This window comes from Armigeres subalbatus, chromosome 1 (genome assembly GCF_024139115.2).
Source record: "Armigeres subalbatus isolate Guangzhou_Male chromosome 1, GZ_Asu_2, whole genome shotgun sequence".
In the NCBI taxonomy this organism is placed as follows: Eukaryota; Metazoa; Arthropoda; class Insecta; order Diptera; family Culicidae; genus Armigeres; species Armigeres subalbatus.
In genome coordinates this window covers 188,491,599-188,513,920 of record NC_085139.1, presented here as the reverse complement: position 1 = coordinate 188,513,920, position 22,322 = coordinate 188,491,599, and the positions used below count along the sequence as shown (strand labels likewise).

At 41.1% G+C, this 22,322-nt stretch overlaps 1 long non-coding RNA gene and 1 pseudogene across 1 annotated transcript; both read right to left on the bottom strand.

Annotated features, from left to right (window-relative positions):
- The window catches only part of LOC134209250 (zeta-sarcoglycan-like), a 151,553-nt pseudogene that overhangs the window by 71,129 nt on the left and 58,102 nt on the right, over nt 1-22,322 (bottom strand).
- LOC134209244 (uncharacterized) lies at nt 16,239-17,575 on the bottom strand. Its single transcript, XR_009978742.1, has 3 exons — nt 17,487-17,575; nt 16,919-17,107; nt 16,239-16,808 (listed from the first exon to the last, which is right to left on the bottom strand). It is a non-coding gene; the product is annotated as an uncharacterized LOC134209244 (long non-coding RNA).

The following is a 22,322-nucleotide window of genomic DNA, read 5'->3' as shown; positions in this document are numbered from 1 at the left end:
TCAAAATCTCACGAAAAGTGCTTAACTTTCATCGCTACACAAACAGATATTCGTCTTGTGTCGGGAGATTGCAGTTCGGGCATTCCGGAGGACAATTCACAAGGAAACACGCAGGAGGATCGTGGAAATTGCCGAAGGAAAGCAAACGTTCCGGTAAGAATGAAGGAATAATCCGAATGTGACCTTCAATTAATTCGATTCTTCTCCACAAAACAGCAGAGCGATCCCTCGAGTCAACGAATCCAACGGAATCAGTTGACTTGGTCGAGACGGTACCGGTTTGGTGCGGAAAATGACGAAGAAAGCCTTCACCAGAAGTAAGTGTCATCTGGTTGCAAAATAGATAAGGAATCTAAGAAAGTTCTTCGAATCACAGGGCTTTTTTATGGACTACTGATCACGATTCAGTACATATTCTCTTCGGGCTAATTGCTGTCATCGGATCTGGCGAACACGTTCAACAACCGAGCATTCCGCAGCGAGCAACTGCAGCACTGGACTTGGTGCAGCAAGGTGCAGCAGTGTTCGTGGCAACGATAGCTGCATCGCTCAATCGGAAACGGGATAATTGTTGTGACCAAGCGGCTGGTAACAAGCTATTGCATGCCGAGCACGCCAATTGGAGGAAAAAGCAGTGAAATCGTACGTCGGTGAGCTCGGACAGTCCAGCCCAGGATGGTGCGAAATCCGGGCACGACGAGCCGCAGCATGATGACGGTGGCGCGGATGTGTGCCTCTGTAGCGTGAGTAAAAACCATGGTTTAGCTAGGGCTGAGAACAGGAGTTAGGGTGATGTTTTATTCCTAAGAAAGGGTATGCCAGCTCAATAAATTCATGTATTATGTCTATATTTTGTTGTTGAGCTTATTTTGGGGCGTTCGATGTTAGTTAGCCGAGCCGACCAATGCTTTTGATCCCCGCAGAGGTCGTTTCACAACATGATATTGTTACAAACCTAATCCCGCATTCACATGGTTGGACGAGTTTGGCAAACATTGACTCCGTCACTTGGAGATTAGGTAGGTTGGTGCAACACTTAGACGTTGCGTTAATTGGTTTGCTTTCATGAGGCGTAGTTAGTGTTTGTAAACCACGCTTGACTGCATACACCCAAAAAAACAAATCCGACAATAATTGTATAAAATCTTGGCATTTACCCTTCCCCTCGGATATGTTACCTTGCCGCGGTGGGTCGGCTTACGCCATTAGCACTGAGATGGCAACCAAAGACATATCCTGTCGTGGTGGTATCACATGTTGACTATTTTTGTTTGGCGCCGCGTTACATATCTGGCATTGACGCACTTATTTACGGCATTTGCATGTGATCCAACGGACATCGTGTTATGGAGCCTTGAATGGTAGTGCAGTCTGGCAGAGGCCTTTTACATCAGTGATAATGATGTGAGTTCTCTTCTCTTCGGCAATACTTTTCTGATGCGTTCCCTGTGACGATGAGACGTAGCCACGCTTATACTTAGCTAGCTAGGCATTTATTGATACACAATGTATTCAAGACATTCGTAGGGAAATGACTACTGGATTCGCTGAGTAGAAGTTTTTTTAAAACTAGGAACGTGGTGCCAGTCTTATTTTGTTATGTCTCACTTCGAAGAGCCATAATAAAAAATACCACACATTATAATAATGGTATATGAACAATCTTATGACGGCTTCATTCTCGATAATTTTTATTAATAGTAGGGAATAGGCGTGATGAAGCTTTACTTTGCCACCGAAAAGGGAATCCTATAGCTGACTCATAGCTGATCATTAGTACATTATAGATATTGACAGTTTATAAACGATTAAGCTTACTTTAAACATAATATAATAGTTCTATATCTGATAGTCGAATAGGATTTTTATTGCACAGTTCTGTTTTCTCACTGTGCAATAAAAATCCTATTCGACTAAATGCTGATGTCATATTAGAAATTTGGAGACAGTACTCGTCGATAGCAAATCCTTCCGCACGCGATGGCATATGAGCAAGTCAAACCACCTTCCTTTTGCCAGTGGAGATATATCAGCTTCCACACTGATATTCTTCCCTCCCCCTTCATACGGGAGCTTGGCAGAAGGAAGGTCGTGCGATATGTGCCATCACAAATATTGCCCTCCGCTCGCTTTCAAATCGACTTCTATAAAAACATTCTTCATGCCTGCCGTATCCTAACGGAACTATCAATTCTATACTTTCGCCTCTAATGCTATCATGAACATGTACGTCCAAGTTTGGAAGATGATATTAGCATTTCCATATCATTGTAAATCGTTTAACTTCACGTAGAAGTAACACACACGAAATCATTAATTTAGTATAATAATAGTCTTAGACTACCTTGATAAAAGAATAACAATAAAATAGATGCAATAATGCACGAACAGTTTCCACTTTTTACAAGACATAACTAACATTGTGTTTGATAGTATTGACACAGAACAAAAACCATTAAGAACCAATAACTTAGGTAAACAAAGGAATTCGAGGAACCCATACTTCATACCTTCTGACCATAAAGACAAAAATGACATCGTACAAATCAATCTATATAATTAGGAATGAGATAATTGGAGAGAATATCTATTAAAGTTGTGAATATAATGTCTTTTGAGCCAGTTCAACAGTGTCTTAATGGACGACATGATCCTTGTACGGCTGGAAAACTGCTTCAAAAGTTATTAGCTTGTCATTTTTTATAAATCGGGAATTGAACACTTTCTTATATTTGATAAAAGAAAAACTTCCGTCTCAGTTTTTACGATGAAGCATTGGGCAGCATGTTCCATGTGAGTTGGATAAACTGCTTCGGTTGATTTTGAACGCGTACAATGACAATAGACATCTAAATAGCATAAAAACTGGTTAAATAATGTGACTCTGACAAGAAAATGACAAAAATGACTTTAAACGATTACGATGTTAGTTAGCATGAGACCTCTTTGACTAACTATGAACGTAATTCCCTCTGATTCAGTTGCAACAGCGTCTTCTTGGACGACATGTTCCGTGTACGGCTGGCAAACTGCTTCGAACGGAATTATGCAACGGTATCATCAAAGGCCTGGTGCAGAGGTTTCTACTCTATTCAGAGTCCCGCCAGTAAACCTTCACAAAAAAAATATCTTGGCATTTACACGTCTTTAATCTTTGTATTAACCCTTTCAGGACGACTTTTTGCCTTTCTCGTACAACTAAGTTGTACCGAAAGGCTATCATTTCACTCCGAAAACGATTTTTTTATAGAAGCCTCTGAGACCCATAGTATTAGATACCAATCGACTCAGCTCGATAAGCTGAACACATGTCTGTCTGTCCGTGTGTATGTGTGTGTGTATGTGTATGTGTGTGTATGTGTATGTGTGTATTTGTGTGTGTGTATGTGCACAAAATTTAAGAAAAACATTAGACAACTTTTCATATAGTAATCCTTAACCGATTTTCTCGCAACAAGTTTCATTCGACAGGGGACAAAGCCTTGTTGATCACTATTGAATTTTATAACGATCGTTCATTGCGTTTCAAAGTTAAAAAGAAAATGGTACATCGGACCATATAAACCCCATATAAGGTTGGTGTCTTAACTAAATGCGAGAAAGGCACCACCAACGCTAGGTGGATTAATCTAGGTTTTTACAATGATTTAACGTACAGATTTAGGTTTTTCCGCTCGATCCTGCCAAAACAAGTATAGAAAGAATCAAAAAGGTATTGCAATATTTTTTTCGATTGTCCTAGGCCGTCCAAACTGTTCTGGAGTATATTAACGTTACCTATTTCAGGGGTTCCAAAACGGCCTGGATTTCAGGACATACGATCTATCCGATCAACCAAGCCCTGAACGATGTATTCGTACATCGCTAAATATCCCAGCAGGTCCATAGAGCCAATCAGATTTCACTCATTACTTTTCGGCCTTTTCGGTTCCACAAAACGTCATTGAGTTCAAAACATGCGATCTACCCGATCAACCAAGTCCTAAACGATATATCCGTGCAATACTAAACATCCCAGCAGGTCCTTTGAGACGGAAGAGTTTCACTAATTATGTTTACTAGCTACTACAGACCTTTTAAGTTCTCCAAAACGCCCGGGAGTTCAAAGGAAGCGACCTACCCGATTAGCCATGTCCTGAACGATTTACACGTGCATCGCTAAACATCCCAGCAGGTCCATTGAGCCGATAGGATTTCACTCAACACTTTTACTAGCTACTACAAGCCTTTATGGGTTTTCAAACCGGCAGAGTTCAGAAAGGGCGATCTACTGGATCAAATTTTCTCGGTTACTCTGCTCTGTCGAACAGTTTTGCAAGGAACTTCTATTCAACATCTCGATGTATTCTTAAGTCAATGGTCCTTTCATTAGCGACTCATAGAGTATTGGCCTTATTATAGACCCTATTTGGAGCTGTGATCATGTGATCTATAGATATATCAATATCAGGGATATATCCATGAACCCACTGTTGAATGGTGTATGATATAATATCCCAGTAGGTTGATTGAGTAGATTTGGCTTCAATAATTATTCACACAAGCTACCACATACCTTTTAGGTTCACCAAAACGTCCTGGAAACCGTAACGATTGAACTACTTGATCATCTAGTCCAAATATGCAGAACAAATCGCAGGTTAACGTCATTGTTAGTGTGCATCTTGAATCAAGATTAATTTCTCTTGGAATCTTGGACATTGAATCTTATGTTGATGAAAATTTGGATCATATGCTAATTACACCGGATTGGGTATATACCGATGATGAGGACCAGTGTTGTAAAATGTCATTTGCATTCTTTTTCATAATTTTTCCAGAACTTTTTTTAGTAGTTAGCTATCAACTATCAAGTATGGCGAACTTATAGCGCTTAAATGTGGCTACAACTTTTTCTAACAAGACTTTGCAGTGAATATCTAATCTGGGGCGTGGGAGGCGAAATGTCATTCAAAGGACATTATGTCAAATGACACGTGACATTTTGGAGATTTCACTCTATAGCCTCAGATGTTATATTTAGAGTAATGTACCTTTGGACAAAATATAACGCTACTCAAGCGTTATGCGTGCATCTAAAATGTTGAAGTAAATTTGGCTTCCGAAGAAAGTTATGAACAAATTAGTCAAATGACATGCAGATGACATTTCACAAGCCTGATGAGGACACTGTCCAAAGCTTTGATTGATCTGGTAGATATCGTGGGCTGAACTCCAGAACGTTTTGGAGTACCTTATTATTTATTTATTCAGACTAAGACCGAAGTGGCCTGTGCGGTATATAAGATTCTTCTCCATTCGGCTCGGTCCATGGCTTCAAGTCGCCAACTACGCAGTCTACGGAGGGTCCGCAAGTCATCTTCCACCTGATCGATCCACCTTGCCCGCTGCGCACCTCGCCTTCTTGTGCCCGTTGGATCGCTATCAAGAACCAATTTAACCGGGCTACTGTCCGACATTCTGGCTACGTGCCCGGCCCATCGCAGTCGTCCGATTTTCGCGGTGTGAACGATGGATGGTTCTCCCAGCAGCTCATGCAACTCGTGGTTCATTCACCTCCTCTACGTACCGTCCGCCATCTGCACCCGATCATAGATGGTACGCAGCACTTTCCTTTCGAAAACTCCCAGCGCGTTGGTCCTCCTCGAGCATCGTCCAGGTCTCGTGTCCGTAGAGGACTACCGGTCTAATGAGCGTTTTGTAGATTGTCAGTTTGGTACGGCGGCAAACTCTATTCGATCGGAGCGTCTTGCGCAGTCAAAAGTACGCACGATTTCCAGCCACTATGTGTCTCCGACTTTCTCATTTTCGGCAGTCACCAGTGAGCCCAAGTACACAAATTCTTACACCACCTCGATTGCGTCACCACCGATGCAAACTCGCGGTGGGTGGCTCACATTGTCTTCTCTTGAACCTCTTCATATCATGTACTTCGTCGTAGACGTGTTGATGACTAGTCCGATCCGCTTAGCTTCCCTCTTCAGTCTGATGTAGGCTTCCTCCATCTTCTCAAGGTTACGTTCCATAATATCTATGTGTTCAGCGAAGTCCAATAGTTGGACGGACCAATTGAAAATTGTACCACTCGTGGTAATCCCTGCTCTTCGTATTACCCCTTCCAAAGCGATGTTGAATAGCAGACACGAAAAACCATCACCTTGCTGTAACCCTCTGCGGATTTCGAAGGGAATCGAGAATGCTCCTGAAACTCGAACAACGCACATCACCCGATCCATCGTCGCCTTGATCAACCGTGTCAGTTTATCCGAAAATCCGTGTTCGTGCATTAGCTGCCATAGCTGGTCCTGATCGATTGTATCATATGCGCGGCTTTGAAGTCGTTGGATAGATGATGTGTTGGCACGTTGTATTCGCAGCATTTCTGCAGTACTTGGCGAATGGCGAACACCTGCTCCGTGGTGGAGTGTTCATCCATAAAACCCGTGTGGTACTACCCCACGAGCTCCCTTGCAATTGGTGCTAGTCCACGACATAAAATATGGGAGAGAACCTTGTAGGCAGCGTTCAGCAATGTGATTGCGCGGTAGTTGCTACAATCCAGCTTATCGCCCTTTTTGTAGATGGGACACACGACGCTTTGCATCCGCTCCTGCGGCAAAACTTCCTCCTCCAAAAACTTGATAATGACCCAGTGCAGCGCTCTAGCCAGTGCTTCACCACCGTGTTTAAATAGCTCTCTTGGTAGTTGGTCAACCCCAGGGGCTTTGTTGTTCTTCAACCGGCCGATCTCCTCCTGGCTTTCCTGGAGACTCAGAGCCGGTAAAATTATGTCCTACACGCGTTCTCCCAGGTCCATCACCATACCGCCATCTTCGTCAGCCACATCGCCATTCAGGTGTTCTTCGTAGTGCTGCAGCCACCTTTGGATCACCTCACGCTCGTTCGTAAGAAGGTTCCCGTTTATTTCCGTACACATATCAGGCTGTGGCACCTGGCCCTTACGTGAACGGTTTAATTTCTCATAGAACTTTCGTGTGTTATTAGCGTGGTACAGTTGCTCCGTCTCTTCACGGTCTCGATCTTCCTGCTGGCGCTTTTACCTCCGGAAAATCGTGTTTTGTCTGTTCCGCGCCCGTTTGTATCGTGCCTCGTTCGCCCTCGTGCGGTGTTGCAGCAATATCGCCCATGCTGCATTCTTCTCTTCGACTAACTGCTCACATTCGCCGACTGGTATGAAGTCGTTTCTCTGATCCGGAGCCACAGTGCCTAGTGCAGCGGTTGCGGTGCTTCCAATAGCTGATCGAATATCTCTCCAGCCATCTTCAATAGATGCTGCGCCTAGCTGCTCTTCCGTTGGGAGTGCCACTTCCAGCTGCTGCGCGTAGTCTTGGGCTAGTCTACCGTGTTGTAGCCGCCCAATGTTTAGCCGCGGCGGACGACTCTGACGCGTGTTGAACACCGTCGAGAGTTTTGAGCGCAGACATACTGCAACGAGGTAGTGGTCGGATTCAATATTCGCTAAGTAAGCGGTAAGTGCGTAAGCTCGTGATGTCGGAGAAGAATTTACCGTCGATGAGAACGTGGTCGATTTGGTTTTCCGTTACTTGATTAGGTGATTTCCATGTGGGCTTGTGGATATTCTTGCGGGGGAAGAAAGTGCTTCGGACTACCATTCCGCGGAAGGCTGCAAAGTTAATGCATCGTTGGTCGATGTCGTTCGATACGGTATGCAGACTATCCGGTCCCATGACCGGTCTATACATTTCCTTCCTACCTACCTGAGCGTTCATGTCACCGATGACGATTTTGACGTCCCGCAGTGGGCATCCATCGTATGTCTGCTCCAGTTGTGCGTTGAACGCTTCTTTCTCGTCGTCGGGTCTCCCTTCGTGTTGGCAGTGCACGTTGATGATGCTATAGTTGAAGAAACGGTCTTTAATCCTCAGCTTGCACATCCTTGCGTTGATTGACTGCCACCCAATCACACGATGGCGCATCTTACCCAGCACCATGAAGCCGGTTCCCAGCTCGTTGGTGGTGCCACAGCTTTGGTAGATGGTAGCCACTCGATGCCCGCTTTTCCACACTCTCTGTCCTGTCCAGCAAATCTCCTGCAGCGCCACTACATCGAAGTTGCGGGAATGTAATTCATCGTAGATCTACATGTCGCAACCTGCGAAACCTAGCGACTTGCAGTTCCATGTTCCAAGCTTCCAATCATGATCCTTTATTCGTCGCCTAGGTCTTTGCCGATTATATCGAGTGTTATTATCTCTTATATTGTTCGTAATTATTGGTTTTCCATGCGGCTTATTGGGCCTGCGCAAACCCCCTGTCTCGTCGGAGGGCCATCGTGTCAGGGCTGTTTAGCGTCCCACCTAACACCGGGACTTGGGCTTGTACGCTTTGAGCGGCACATGGTCGCTTTGGTGGGGCCTACTTGCGGATACATGCAGCTTTTTATAGGAATTTAACACGGCCCACTGTCAAACCCCACCACATCCACATTTCGCAGATGGGCTGGGGAGGGATCGTCAAGTCCTTGGACATAGTCCCTGCTGAAGACAAACAAACTTTCTGTTACTTAGCATTATCCGATTTGTATTCAACGGGAATTCAGTCTATTTTTTTTTCTACTGAAAACAAGGCTTTCAAGTTCCGTAGTTATGGTAAACTAACTAATTTGAACTGGAGTCTAGGAAATAGAACCATCAAAAATATCATGGATGAACGTTAATGTGATTACATATGTAGAAAAAAAAACTAAATTAATGAAAATAAATATAAACAGCGAAAACATATCCATTTCAATTATATAAATGAACAAGCTGATTTTTTACGGGTGCTTCTCGAAAAACGATATATTTTTCATTCAACGTAAAGTATTTTGTGTGTTTCGTGTTTGCAACACTTTTTATGTAAGTTGCCTGTTATCGCGTATTTGTCCCCAGTCGACAGGACACCCAGCAAAGATGGGACAAATATGCGGATACATGCAGTATATTCTTTATCTTAAAAAAAAATTAAGCAGGATATTCAGTTAGGAATAAAGAATAAGTAATCATTAGAAATTATGTTGCCCAAACTAAATGCATCAGTACTTACCGATGAGAATTCCATCACTTTCAGTATCCACAACGTCAACGCCAGATTGATAATGATCATAATCATCAGGATCAGTATCACCGAGTAAAGACATTTCTTGCGCCACCCGTACAGAGCCAATTGCACTCCACTCGTCCCGCTGCCCGACAGTACCGCACAGTGTTGAGATCCTGGACCAGTATTTGGCCCACCACTATCGCCGGCACCACCACCGTAATTATTTACAACATTCCCACTGTTACGCACATTGTTACCGGCACTAGTACTGCTGCTATGTACAACATTGCTGTTCGCACTACTGTTGGGGATGGCACTGCCGCCCAATACATTCGTTCCACTGTTTCTATTGCTAGGCATTTGAGGTTCCACCGGATGGTGCGTGCCACTTCCAGGCGCTGTAGAAGTTGGCGTAGTTGTCGCTGTACTGCTCGTCGGTGAAGGCTGGAACGTAATTTTTAAGCTGTTCGCTGTGATGTCAGGTTCGTTGAATAGTTTGTTTGATGCGGATCCGTGCGGTCCAAGGCTGGAACTGGTACTCCCAACAATCCGGGGCAGTTGCGAAGGGTATAAGGACGATCCGCCCAGGGAAGACGCGACAGGCTTATTGATTCCAATTCCGGATAGTCTTGACGTGTTTGTGTTACCACCAAATAGCGGTCGCTTCAGCATTATATCGTCTAAAGTTGAAGAAGGATTGGATGTTCCAGCAGAAGTGGAGGGTTCTTCAGTTTGTGGTTGCAATAGTTTTGCTCCGGATTTGGAATTGTTGTCTTGCGGCGGTGGGTTGAAAAATAGCGACCGGGGGCCATCTCTGAAAAAGACAAACAAGATTTGCATAAGGTTGGTACAATGGAAACTGTTAATTTGGTGATGTTTCATTAAGAATTCCATCCATCGTAAAACAAGCAAATTTCCCTAAGCTCATTCATCCAAATACCCGATAGATGTGCAGCACATCGTACAGGAATGGCACTTTGGTGATTTAGTGCTGAAAACCAAAAGTACGTAATTTGTCATGGGAACGTATCGGCATCATAATCTCCGGCCTCGTGCATATGTTTCCACCCGCAAATTATCATAGTCGGTTTGGCATTCATCGTCAGCTGGAAACACTCTGCACGCGTTCTTGCCTGCTGACGAGCCGTGTAACGATGTCGATGATGGCCTGGTGCAGTACAAACAGCGGCACACAGTGGCCAGATGCCGGTCAGCATCAGTTATTCGACTTCTGAGCAACTGCAATAATGCTATTTTTGTTCTATACTATGAATGAATTGTAAGCATGTGTGAGAAAAATGATTTTTTCTTCAATACGATTATTATGTTAAACTCAACACACAAGTTGTAAGGGTACATACAAGAAAACAAGTTTGCCTACCATTGTATGCAGCTTAGTACAAACCAATATATTATTCTCATACCATCATTTTTTTTAAGTAGTAACTTTCGATAAAAAAAATATTATGAGCATTTTATGGATATTTTGCGTTTTTTCAGTTAATATAGACCAGAAATAAAGCATTGTATGCTTTACGAGAGAGACAATAGGAGATATCGACCCCTGACGGCGCCTATGCCGCACTTTGAAGAGTGGAACTAATTACGAAAACATCCATTACTCATCCCAAACCCAACGAAGTAATGACGCCGAAAGTTCTTTCGTGCATCACCAGGGTCGAAGCGCATTTCAATTCCATTTAAATTAAAATATTTACTAACAAAGTCGGAATTTATTGCATTCAACGAGAAAACGAGTTTCCAAGTTCCAAACAAATTCATTCAAAAAACAATCGATAATAAACACCCAAAAAGTAGTTCCTGGGAATAAGAGGAGCGAACCCCCCGGTATCCCACTTGTTGACCATGTGTCGATATTGCTGCAATTCCTCAGCGATTTCCCGAGGTTCTGAGTCAATCATATCATCGTCCCGTAACTGATGTTCAATATAGGCCGTCGTGGTCGTGGGACGCACTGAGGTAGGAGTTGTTGCTACAACAAGTTCCAGTGCAAATACGCGAATGTTTACGCTCGAGATGGTGGACGTATGCTGCCCGGTCGTTCAGCCGTTCACGTTATGGACGATCAGTTGACCCAGATGACCAGTTGATTGAGACACGCTCACCGACCGAACGAAATGGCATGGCTTGAAGCGGGATAAATATTGTGTACGCTGCGGGATTATGCCGCCGCTGCCGCCGTCATCGTCGGTCGGTTACGGTCGTGTGGTACTGGTACTACAACTATACTCATATATTTACGACTGCTTGGCTTGGGTAGTATCGAAAAGTGATTACAAACCAGGATAAGTGCGCTTGAGCAAATAAACACGAAATTGTTAAATTATGTTTGGATATATAACCCAGCTGTTGCTGATTTATTTTGAAGCGCATCGCCAGAGTGTAGAACGAAACAGTTTAAATATTATATTAGGAATGGTGAGACAATACTTCGTTTTAGGGAACGTCTGCATTGGTCGCAGGTCTCATAAGATGTTGACGTTTGAAGTTTTGGCTTTCAGTTTGTTGGTTAGACTGTTTATTCGACTCCCGTTGTTACTAGCGGGTGGAGTATAGTGTTAGTTACCTATAAGATTTATTTTATTTTAATTCATTTAATTGATGCAATCTAGTTGGTACTATATGTACGGAAACTGTTGCGTTATTGTGGCACAAATCGGCGTGCAAAGAGATGGCACGTTCTATGAAACAAGAAAATAGTTGATTTGGAATTCTTCCACATGGCGGTGCTAGTGTATATGAAACTACCAGTTTGGTTTGATATCTCGGGATTTGTGGGATTTAGAAAGCTGCCGTCTTCTACAAAGTTGTTTGGGGATTTGATACCAATATGTGGAATTGTACTGTTTAAAATTCATTCAAGGGATGGCGCTAGGCGTGTGAGACTACTAGTTTAGTTAGATATCTCCGGATCTGTAAGATTAAGGAAATTACCGTCTTGTACAAAGATGTTTGGGGATCAGAAACCAATATTCTGAAAAAACCACTAACAAACGGCAACAAAATAATGTTTCCGTCTACAATTAGATTTTTTTTCCTAAAAAATAGGATTGATCAATTCGCACAAATTCGTAGGTGGTACAAGCCTGGGCTATTGTATGAGAGTAGCATCACTTCCACAGACCACTCTATTTTGTATTACCAAACTAATGTATTATAAAAAAAGGGTTTCTCGTGATTGGTGATTAAATCAGAAGCGATACGGTTAACGTTATAAAACAGAATGAGGACGAGGCCTCCTTTATTATTCTTTATATATACTTTCGAGAGCAGGTCATCTTCAAACTGTTCAGTTCGCATAACTAATCTGAATATAGGAACCGTTTGTATTTCATAATTATGGTAATATGCTACTCTAATTCATACATATCAACTCCTTCATCCTTCAAGAAACTAATAATAATGGCTATTTGAAATACAAAGTTATTTTCGAAAGCTGGGATTCAGCTTAGTCTTCAAAACTTAATCATTGTTCAGAATCATTCATATATAAACAAGAAAAGAATTTCCAGTTATTCTATTAAATTCTATAGACATAATCCTCCATAATATTTGGTTTTTGAGCCCGTTTGGAATGTCTTGGTTGTGCATTCAAAGGATCCGCCTTCCGCTTTCGCCTCGATCGTATTGCATCGGTGGAATAGTCTTTCGCCCGATTTTCAGACCCGACGTCCACCACCGCACCATCTTGCTCGACTAAGTTCTCTGCCATTTGGTCAGACCTTGAAACTGACACCAAAACGTTGGGACTCGTTAATTGACTATCACCTTTAGTGACCTTCAGCTGACCGCGGTGGGCGGTAGTTACCACGCTTCCAATCTGAATCTGGAATAGATTAAGAGAATATTTTTTATAAAACAGCCTTAATCCATCTTGCAGCTTGGTGTGAGTTATGGTTTTGTACCAAACTTCATCACCTGACGTCAGATTATCTAACAATTCATTTCCCTTGTGAGAATGACTGTAATCGTTAGGCTTGTTAGTATCGTCATTCTGTGATATGGCCAAATAATTTTTAAATTTCTTTTAGGGTTGATTAAGTCTAATATTGTCTTCGGTATAAACTTAAAAACGTTATGTGATGGAAACTGTCCATCCTTCGTCAAGCAACTATTTCGGCAATTGAACAAAAATAGGTTTAACTGGTCTTGTATGTGCAGTCCTCTCATCTCCGGTTCTAATAAGAACTTTTTTAATACTTCTTTAACTATTCTCACGGATCTTTCAGCTTGACCATTGCTGGATGGATTATATGGAGGACTTTTAAGTACTACGATCCCTTGCCTTTTAAGGAAAAGCACAAAATTGTGGGAGTTGAAAGGAGGTCCACCATCCGAGACCAACACATCTGGCAAACCAAAACGTGCGAAATAAGCAGTTAACTTTCTAAGAACTTTTTCACAATCTGTACCGTTTCTCATCCATTCTATTTCAACCCACTTTGAAAAGCTGTCGACAATCAACAGAAAGATACTTTGAGCAAAATAAAAGAAATCAATATGAATTCTGCTGAAAGGCTTTGTGGTCGGAATCCAATTAGAATCTACTTTTGTTTTCGGAACTATCTCCATGCTTATACACGCCTCGCATAATTGAACACATTTCTCAATATCTGAATTTATACCGAACCAGTACACTGTACGTCTTGCCAACTGTTTCATTCGTACAATTCCTGTATGATTGGCATGGAGAAGTTTTAAAACATCTTTCTGCATCTTTTGTGGTATGACAACCCTATCTTGAAATAAAAGACATTCGTCTACTATTTCCAAATCATGTTGACTCGCCAAAATGTGTTTAAGATGCTTGTCAATCCGTTCTGGCCAACCCTTCTGCATATTGTGAATTATTTCCTGTAAAAACGAGTCTTCCTTAGTTTGTTTGGCAATTGCTTTATAATCTAACGGCATTTCCTTTCCGAAGTTGATACTTCTCACTACCTCATATTCTTTTGGAACCTCTTGCTCCAGTGGAAAGCGCGAACAGAAATCCGCGTTTCCCAATTGCCTAGATGGTCTGTATTTAATCTCAAAATCGTAAATCGATACTTCCAAAATTAATCGTTGCAAACGTGTGACGTATATGGAGTTTTTCTTCCTTTCCAAAGATACCCACCAATGGTTTGTGATCCGTAAACACTATAAAACTTTGTCCATATAAATATTTGTGAAATTTCTCAATTGTGCTAACTAGTGCTTCAAGATGTAGGATAGGGTATTTGTTTTGACTATCGTTCAATGAAAAAGACGTAAAGGATATGGGTTTTCAACTCCTTCTACTACGTGGGCAATAACTCCTCCTAAACCATAGCTTGATGCGTCTGACATTACCATTATAGGTTTCCTTGGATCGTAATGTTCCAGAAAGTTTGTGCTTAACAAAGAATTCTTAGCAGTTTCAAATGCTTCATTACATTTATCGTTCCATACAAACTTCACATCTTTCCTTAACATATTATAGAAGGGAAATAATTTTGTAGATAAATTAGGTATAAACCTATTGTAATAATTTATTAATCCCAAAAAGGATTTAAGCTCCGTTTCATTTGCTGGAATTTTAGCCTTTCTAATGGTTGAAATTTTGTCCTCGCATGGCAGTAGTCCATCTCCACTAATTACATGACCCAAGTATGGTAGCTCTTTTACAAAAAATTTGCATTTCTCCAGGTTGACTTTTATATTTGCTTTAGCTAGTCTCTCCAATACTAAAAATAGTTTCTTTTTGCAATCTTCCATATCAGTTCCCGCAATGAGTACATCGTCAAGATAACATGACACATTTTCTATTCCCTCCAAAATCTGGTCCATTACCTTCTGGAATATGGACGCACTAGATGAGGCACCCTGGGGCAACCTGTTATATGTAAATAAGCCTTTTATGGTAATAATCACTGCAATTTTCTTTGATCTTTCAGTTAGAGCCAATTGAGTGTAGGCTCCCTCCAGATCAAGTGCGCAAAATATGTTACAGCCCGCAAGTTTAGCAAAAATGTCTTGTGCAATCGGCAATGGATATGTGTTAGGGATAATCATCTTATTAATGGACACTTTGCAGTCGATCACTAGCCTGATTTCATTATTTTTCTTTATTACTACAATTACCGGCGATGCCCATTCACTCGTCTGTATCGGAGTAATCACATTTTCTTTCCACCTTTTCTAAATAAAGTAATACTTTTTCCCTCATACGATATGGGACGTTATAAGCTTTTTTAAAAACAGGATTATTCTGTTTCAACACTAAATCCGCTTCAAATCCGGCTATAGGGGTAGAAAAATCTTTAACAAAAACATTTGAAAACTTTCGTTTGACTTCTTCAATAGTTGAATCACGCTGGCTTTCATATAAACTGTTAACCATAATTGAATTTGTAAAGGAGTTTCTCCAGTTTGGGAAAAACACGTCCAACCAGCTTCTGCCAAAAAGTGGAATAAAGTTATATTCACAATTTAATACCAATAAGTTCAATCTAGCTGTCTTTTGACCAACCCTGACCCAGACGTGAGCCTCCCCTGCTATATTCAGTTTGGCACCATTGACCACAACCAAATTTTTATTACATTTCTGTAGGCAAATATTAAAAATACTGAAAAACTGATCTCTTCCCATTACCGAGACTGATGATCCGCAATCAATTTCCATTTTGATAGAACTATTTTCTATTTCCAAATCAATTAAACATGGATCACTTATCTTATTAATAGAACCTACGTGCATGCATTGTAAAGGGCTTTTATCATCACCTGAATTGTATCCTTGTTCATCGTCGTCCGAATCCTGCGTTGCCATCTTACTCATCATTTCATTCAAGGTATCATTGCTGTTGTCTTCGTTATTGTTGTGACTGGGCCCTTCTTGCGGATCAACTTCAACCCAATTCACTTGGCGGTTGAGCAGCAAATTCTTGAGTCGAAAACATTTACGCTTAATATGCCCACGTGTGTCACAGAAATCGCAAATCATGTTGGCATACTTTGATTTGTTTGATGACAAATTCCTGCTGAATCCATTTTTGTCCGAAAGATTGGGTTTACCATAGGTACGTATATTTGGTTTATACCCAAGCCTATCTTTAACTGATGCTCTTTTGTATTCCCTTGCTAATTGATAAGTTCGTGTTAGTTTATCCAAGGCTGTAGCTGGCTTATATCGACTAGGAGTTTGCAAAGATCCAACTTGACCCGCATTAACGTCCACATTTAATGTAATCGCATTGCTTGATGCTATCTCCCAAGTAGCCACTACTCTCTCTACTGTTTCCAAAGTGGGGTTATCCTCGTTCAAAAGCCGTTGTTGTAAACGTTTGTCATGTACCCCAGCAACAATACGATCCCTGACTGCTGAATTTTTAAAATTTTCAAATCCGCAGAATTCTGCCAAGAGTTTTACGGCAAGGATAAAATCTTCCACTGATTCGTTAGGTTGCTGCACCCTGTTATTAAACTTTACCCGCTGTATGAAATCAGATTCGGTTTTATCCAACCTAGATTTAAGTTTCCTAATCATTTCTTCATAAGAAACCTGGGACAGCTCAGTATTTGGAAACAACAGTTTTAGCTCGGTAAAAACTGTAGGACCACTCAAAGTTATAAAATAAGCTTTGTATTCGGACTCTTCAACTTTGTTCATGGAAAAAAAATATGTTAGTCGTTCAACCCAATCGGAAAATTTTCCGCCACGACGATAGGGCTCAATTGTGAACGCCATATTTGATTGAGCCATTCTACTATGCAGTATCCAACGATAGAACAAAAGTTTTCGTATAATTGAAACAAAACCACTGCAAAATTACTTGAATGCTCGTAATGAATAAATTAAGACAAAACGACTCACCGATATTACTGCTCTCACCCTAATGCAATGCGCACTCCGTCTAGAAGATATTACCAGTTGATGTGTGTCGTGCTTCGATAGCTTGTTGATAGGGTAATTACACCTCCGTTTATACAGCCCAGTTGCATACAACGATGCCCAGTTAGGTCCTCTATGTTTCGATTTATAGCGTTCGATTCCCAGAATAAACTGAATCAAAATAGATAAAAGATAAAAGGACTTTTAGTACACTGGTATGATGCGAGATATAAACGTTTCTTTTGTCGTTCTACAATATCGTTCTTAGTTTATCACATTCATTTGTGCCTTTTAAATTCACGAATTCAAAAGCGATAATCTACAAATGAACAATAGCAGACACAATCAATGCATAATCTCTATTGTTCCTTTATTTGAAATACGATTTGGTTTTCAACTAAATTGTCACCACGTGCCACGTATGGAATACAATCTATCTTTCACTATAACACTTGAACCGCTTTTAGTTTCAATTGTAGTTATCCATTTGATATGCCGAAATACACTATAAGGTTTTAGTTTTATCTCGTCGCCACTTATTTTGTATTACCAAACTAATGTATTATAAAAAAAGGGTTTCTCGTGATTGGTGATTAAATCAGAAGCGATACGGTTAACGTTATAAAACAGAATGAGGACGAGGCCTCCTTTATTATTCTTTAAGTATTCTTTCGAGTGCAGATCATCTTCGAACTGCTAAGTTGGCATAACTGATCTGAATACAGGCGCCGTTCGTATTTGATGATTATAGCAATGGGCTACTCTAATTCGTATATAACACACTCCTCCTCCAATAGTCGAGATCTGTCCTGGCCACGTCCTAGTGAATACCCTTCTTCAGAAGACAGAAAGATGGTTAGTTGGACACCTACTTAAGAAAGATGCAGAGAACTCTACGACTTCGCATAGGTGCCATGGGAGGATTTTGAAATTGTTAATGTGTAAGGCTATACCAGTACGAATTGTTTTGGTAGAACGTGAAATTCAGAAAAAAAAACCAGAATAATCCACATAGCGGTGATGCTGCCTTTCTCGTGTATAATAAAACAATAAAACACATAAGAGAGGTCAAAATTGCACTTCAGGGAGATAGATTCAGTTATTTCCATCATTTCACATTTATTTGCGTTCATTTGAATGCATTGCAGAAGTCTTTGAAAAAAAAACGAACAGTGGGTAATGTCTGTGACATAACCGCTAAGTGGACGTAGGACTTGACTTGACCATGCCTTTAAGATACATAATATGTCCAAATTTCTCACATCAACTATTTTGGATAAATAAATTCAGGAAGTATCTGTCCGGTCACGAAATATTAGCCTCGACAGTGGCAACCTTCCCACTGAAGGACTGCCTGAAATAAACCACAAGTTGGTTCAGCAGGGGATGTAGACTGTATCTCAGCCCTTCCACTGAAGGGCCTTCTAATCCGAGCGATAGTGACTGAAGGAGAACATTATTTTTAACTCTTAGAGCCTTGAAAAAGGCTGTTTGCTTCGGCTAAGTGCAAAAAGTAAGAAAACGATCTTTTCAAATAACCGCGAATTTCTAGTGATGATATAAAAAAGACTGAATGCTCTGCGAGCGAATGCACTTTTCTTTTGTACTACTTTATTTTGAATCTTCTCTGCTTCCCAATTGGTGGGCCAATCAGTTATGTCGTTTTCGGTTTTAGACCTGGGTCAGGTCCGACCCCGACTCTGAATAACCGAACGAAAAACGAATCGGGATCGAGTCAGTATGATGGTGTTAGTGAGATCTCAAGCCCTATCATCTGTTTTGTTTTCAATTCGCACTGCCAGCTGATAGGCAGAAATATAAATATTTTATCAGATTTTATACAGATTTTATCTTTTGAATTTTGTTATTAGTGTTATTTTGTTTCTTATTATATAAATTGAATGGGGAAGTCAGATTTTTCTTTTGTTAATTGTTTATTTTAACAATGACAGTTAATCCATCAATAAATTTATGTGATTAGAAGCTTGTGATGAATGGCGACGGCAATGTAGATTGCCGTGAATGAATTTTGGCGCTCTGTAACATTTCCGGTAATTATGCCAATCCGTGTTTCCCGATAAACTGTTATACTGGTTCTAAGTGGCGTTCTGGATAACAGTGATTGTGTTACATTTGAATTATCAATTATGCCATTCAAATGTAATAGAACATTTTTGTATTTTCCTCCCAAGAGGGGATCCTTTGGGATAAACCGCGATTTCGCCAAAACTACACAGACCAAATATACAAGAAAGACAAATAATTATTCTCTACATTATTTTTCACTATACATAACAGGAGATTCAACATAATAAGTAAATATCAATGGGGTAAAATATGTTTTGTCGTTTTTTAACGAATTACAACTTCCAAAATCCTTCTTCCACTCTAAAATTATGCTCAATTCGTATAAAACTGTTCCTAAATTTACATTTGAATTTATTTTCTGGCCAAGTATCATCTGGAGTGTTACTAGGTAGCAAATATACCCTCTGCAAGGTGAATAATTAATAAAACTATTGTAAATAATCAGAAAACGTATCATTTGTTGATGGCAATATAGTTATCACTGCCATATAAAGGGTTAATACATTATTATTTATTTATTCAGACTAAGGCCGAAGTGGCCTGTGCGGTATATAAGAGTCTTCTCCATTCGGCTCGGTCCATGGCTACACGTCGCCAACCACGCAGTCTACGGAGGGTCCGCAAGTCATCTTCCACCTGATCGATCCACCTTGCCCGCTGCGCACCTCGCCTTCTTGTGCCCGTCGGATCGTTGTCGAGAACCATTTTCACCGGGTTACTGTCCGACATTCTGGCTACGTGCCCGGCCCATCGCAGTCGTCCGATTTTCGCGGTGTGAACGATGGATGGTTCTCCCAACAGCTGATGCAGTTCGTGGTTCATTCGCCTCCTCCACGTACCGTCCGCCATCTGCACCCCACCATAGATGGTACGCAGCACTTTCCTTTCGAAAACTCCAAGTGCGCGTTGGTCCTCCACGAGCATCGTCCAGGTCTCGTGTCCATAGAGGACTACCGGTCTAATTAGCGTTTTGTAGATTGTCAGTTTGGTACGGCGGCGAACTCTATTCGATCGGAGCGTCTTGCGGAGTCCAAAGTACGTACGATTTCCAGCCACTATGCGTCTCCGAATTTCTCTGCTGGTGTCATTTTCGGCAGTCACCAGTGAGCCCAAGTACACGAATTCTTCAACCACCTCGATTTCGTCACCATCGATAGAAACTCGTGGTGGGTGGCTCACATTGACCTCTCTTGAGCCTCTTCCTATCATGTACTTCGTCTTCGACGTGTTGATGACTAGTCCGATCCGCTTAGCTTCCCTCTTCAGTCTGATGTAGGCTTCCTCCATCTTCTCAAAGTTACGTGCCATAATATCTATGTCGTCGGCGAAACCAAATAGCTGGACGGACTTATTGAAAATTGTACCACTCGTGTTAATCCCTGCTCTTCGTATTACACCTTCCAAAGCGATGTTGAATAGCAAACACGAAAGACCATCACCTTGCCGTAACCCTCTGCGGGTTTAAAAAAGGGTTAATACATTATGTTTATATTCTTCAAATCCTTAACCAGGTATGGGAAAAATCGGTTCATTTAGCGTTAATCTTTCACTCACCTCTACACACAATCGCAAATTAGACAAACGTACACGAGCCCTTCCAATATTTTCGATTTTGATTGTCTACCGTTACCGCATCAACAGACAAAATGTATCACCGAATCTTTCCTAAGTTAGCAAATGATGCATAGCCGAGTATTTGTTTACATTCGGTTCGTAAACGAATGAAATCGCAATTGAGTGGTGATTGAGGATTCGGCAGAAAGATTCAGCCCGCAAAACGAATCATTGAGTCTAAATTGAATCAATCTTCTGAGTCCAACTCAGTATTTTCTGCTGCGCTCACTACACATCGGTTTTTCCTCATCTCTCGATTTCTTTTCGCACTATCTTTGGTTTCACTTATTCCTGCTGCGGAGGCACTCAGTAGGTATGAAACGTTTGTTGGTTCGCTGTTGGGTTGAGTAGCATTCATTTTACAATCGTGTGTTCGCTGATGGATAGGGATTTTAAATCTGCGTGGTTCGTGTGAGTGAGTGAGTTTTCCCATAGCTGTCCTTAACCTTAAACAAATTATTCACAGAGCTGCAATAACGAATAAAATAATGATATGAACATTTTGGTATAAATAATAATCCGATACTCCGGTACGCTATTTTCCCATTGAGAGAACAATTATACCTAAAGCATATAATCGAATACACAACGTAATAGTGAATAAAAATCATCAAAATTTTTAACCATCGTTTTGTTTATAACGGAGCTACCGTCTGAAGTAATCTGCAAAAAATATGTCGGTATCTGAACCCATTTCACCATCAGAGAAACTTGAAGACAACACACAATTAAAATAATCCATTTTTACGTGCAAGACAGCAACAAAATTGATAAATTCAACAAATGAAACAAAAACGATTAAAAGTCAAATACCCATCCGCACCCTTCCGTGTCTTTCATGTTTTTATTTTCCTTTAGCGTTTGACAGTTTGTGTTCGAATGTATTGGTGGAACTAGGTTCGATCTCGATAAATCGGCAGAGCGAACCTCATTCGTTTTGGGTCGGATCTGGTGCGGATCGCGATCCAACCTGAACGAATAACCGAACGTTTTGACAGCTGTTAGAGCGGATCCGGGGCAGAACTAGGTTCGACCCAGCAATAACCGAAAACGACATTAGTGTCTTGTATCCCGATTCTTTGTCAGCCAAAGCGTCATCATCATCAACGCGTTGAAGGGCTTCTTCTTTTTTACACTTGTTGCTCGCTGCTGGCGTCTATTTCTTAACGGGACTTTTCACTTGATACAGGCCAATAAGCCGTGCAAGCGAGCTTAGAATTGCAGTTCAGGTGGGAAGTAGGGTATTCTTTTCTGAGACAACATTGTTAGTAGTAGAAGGAAGGAAACACCCGGACATGGGATCTCGAGTGATAAGATTTAGAATTCATAACATGGGACGATCATTAAGTCACGTTCGCTTTGTGTGCGGTCAGTATCAAACAATGTTTTTCTACATATTTTTTATCAATGCCAATATTGCATTGATCAATGCATTGATATTTAACGTGTATTTGCTTAGAATTTAGTTTTGGGTCGCGCGGATTTGGCGCAGAATGGATTTTCATGTTGCGCGGAAATGGCGTGGATTTGATTTTAGTCGGCGCGGATTTGGCGCGGAAAATATTTCAGGATCTCCGTAACAACCCTGCAATTTATATCCCGAAGGGAATTGAAAGCTTTGATATTGATCTCTATCATTGGCTCTCTGAAGAACCGTTTGTTTTGGACATACATGCAGCATGTA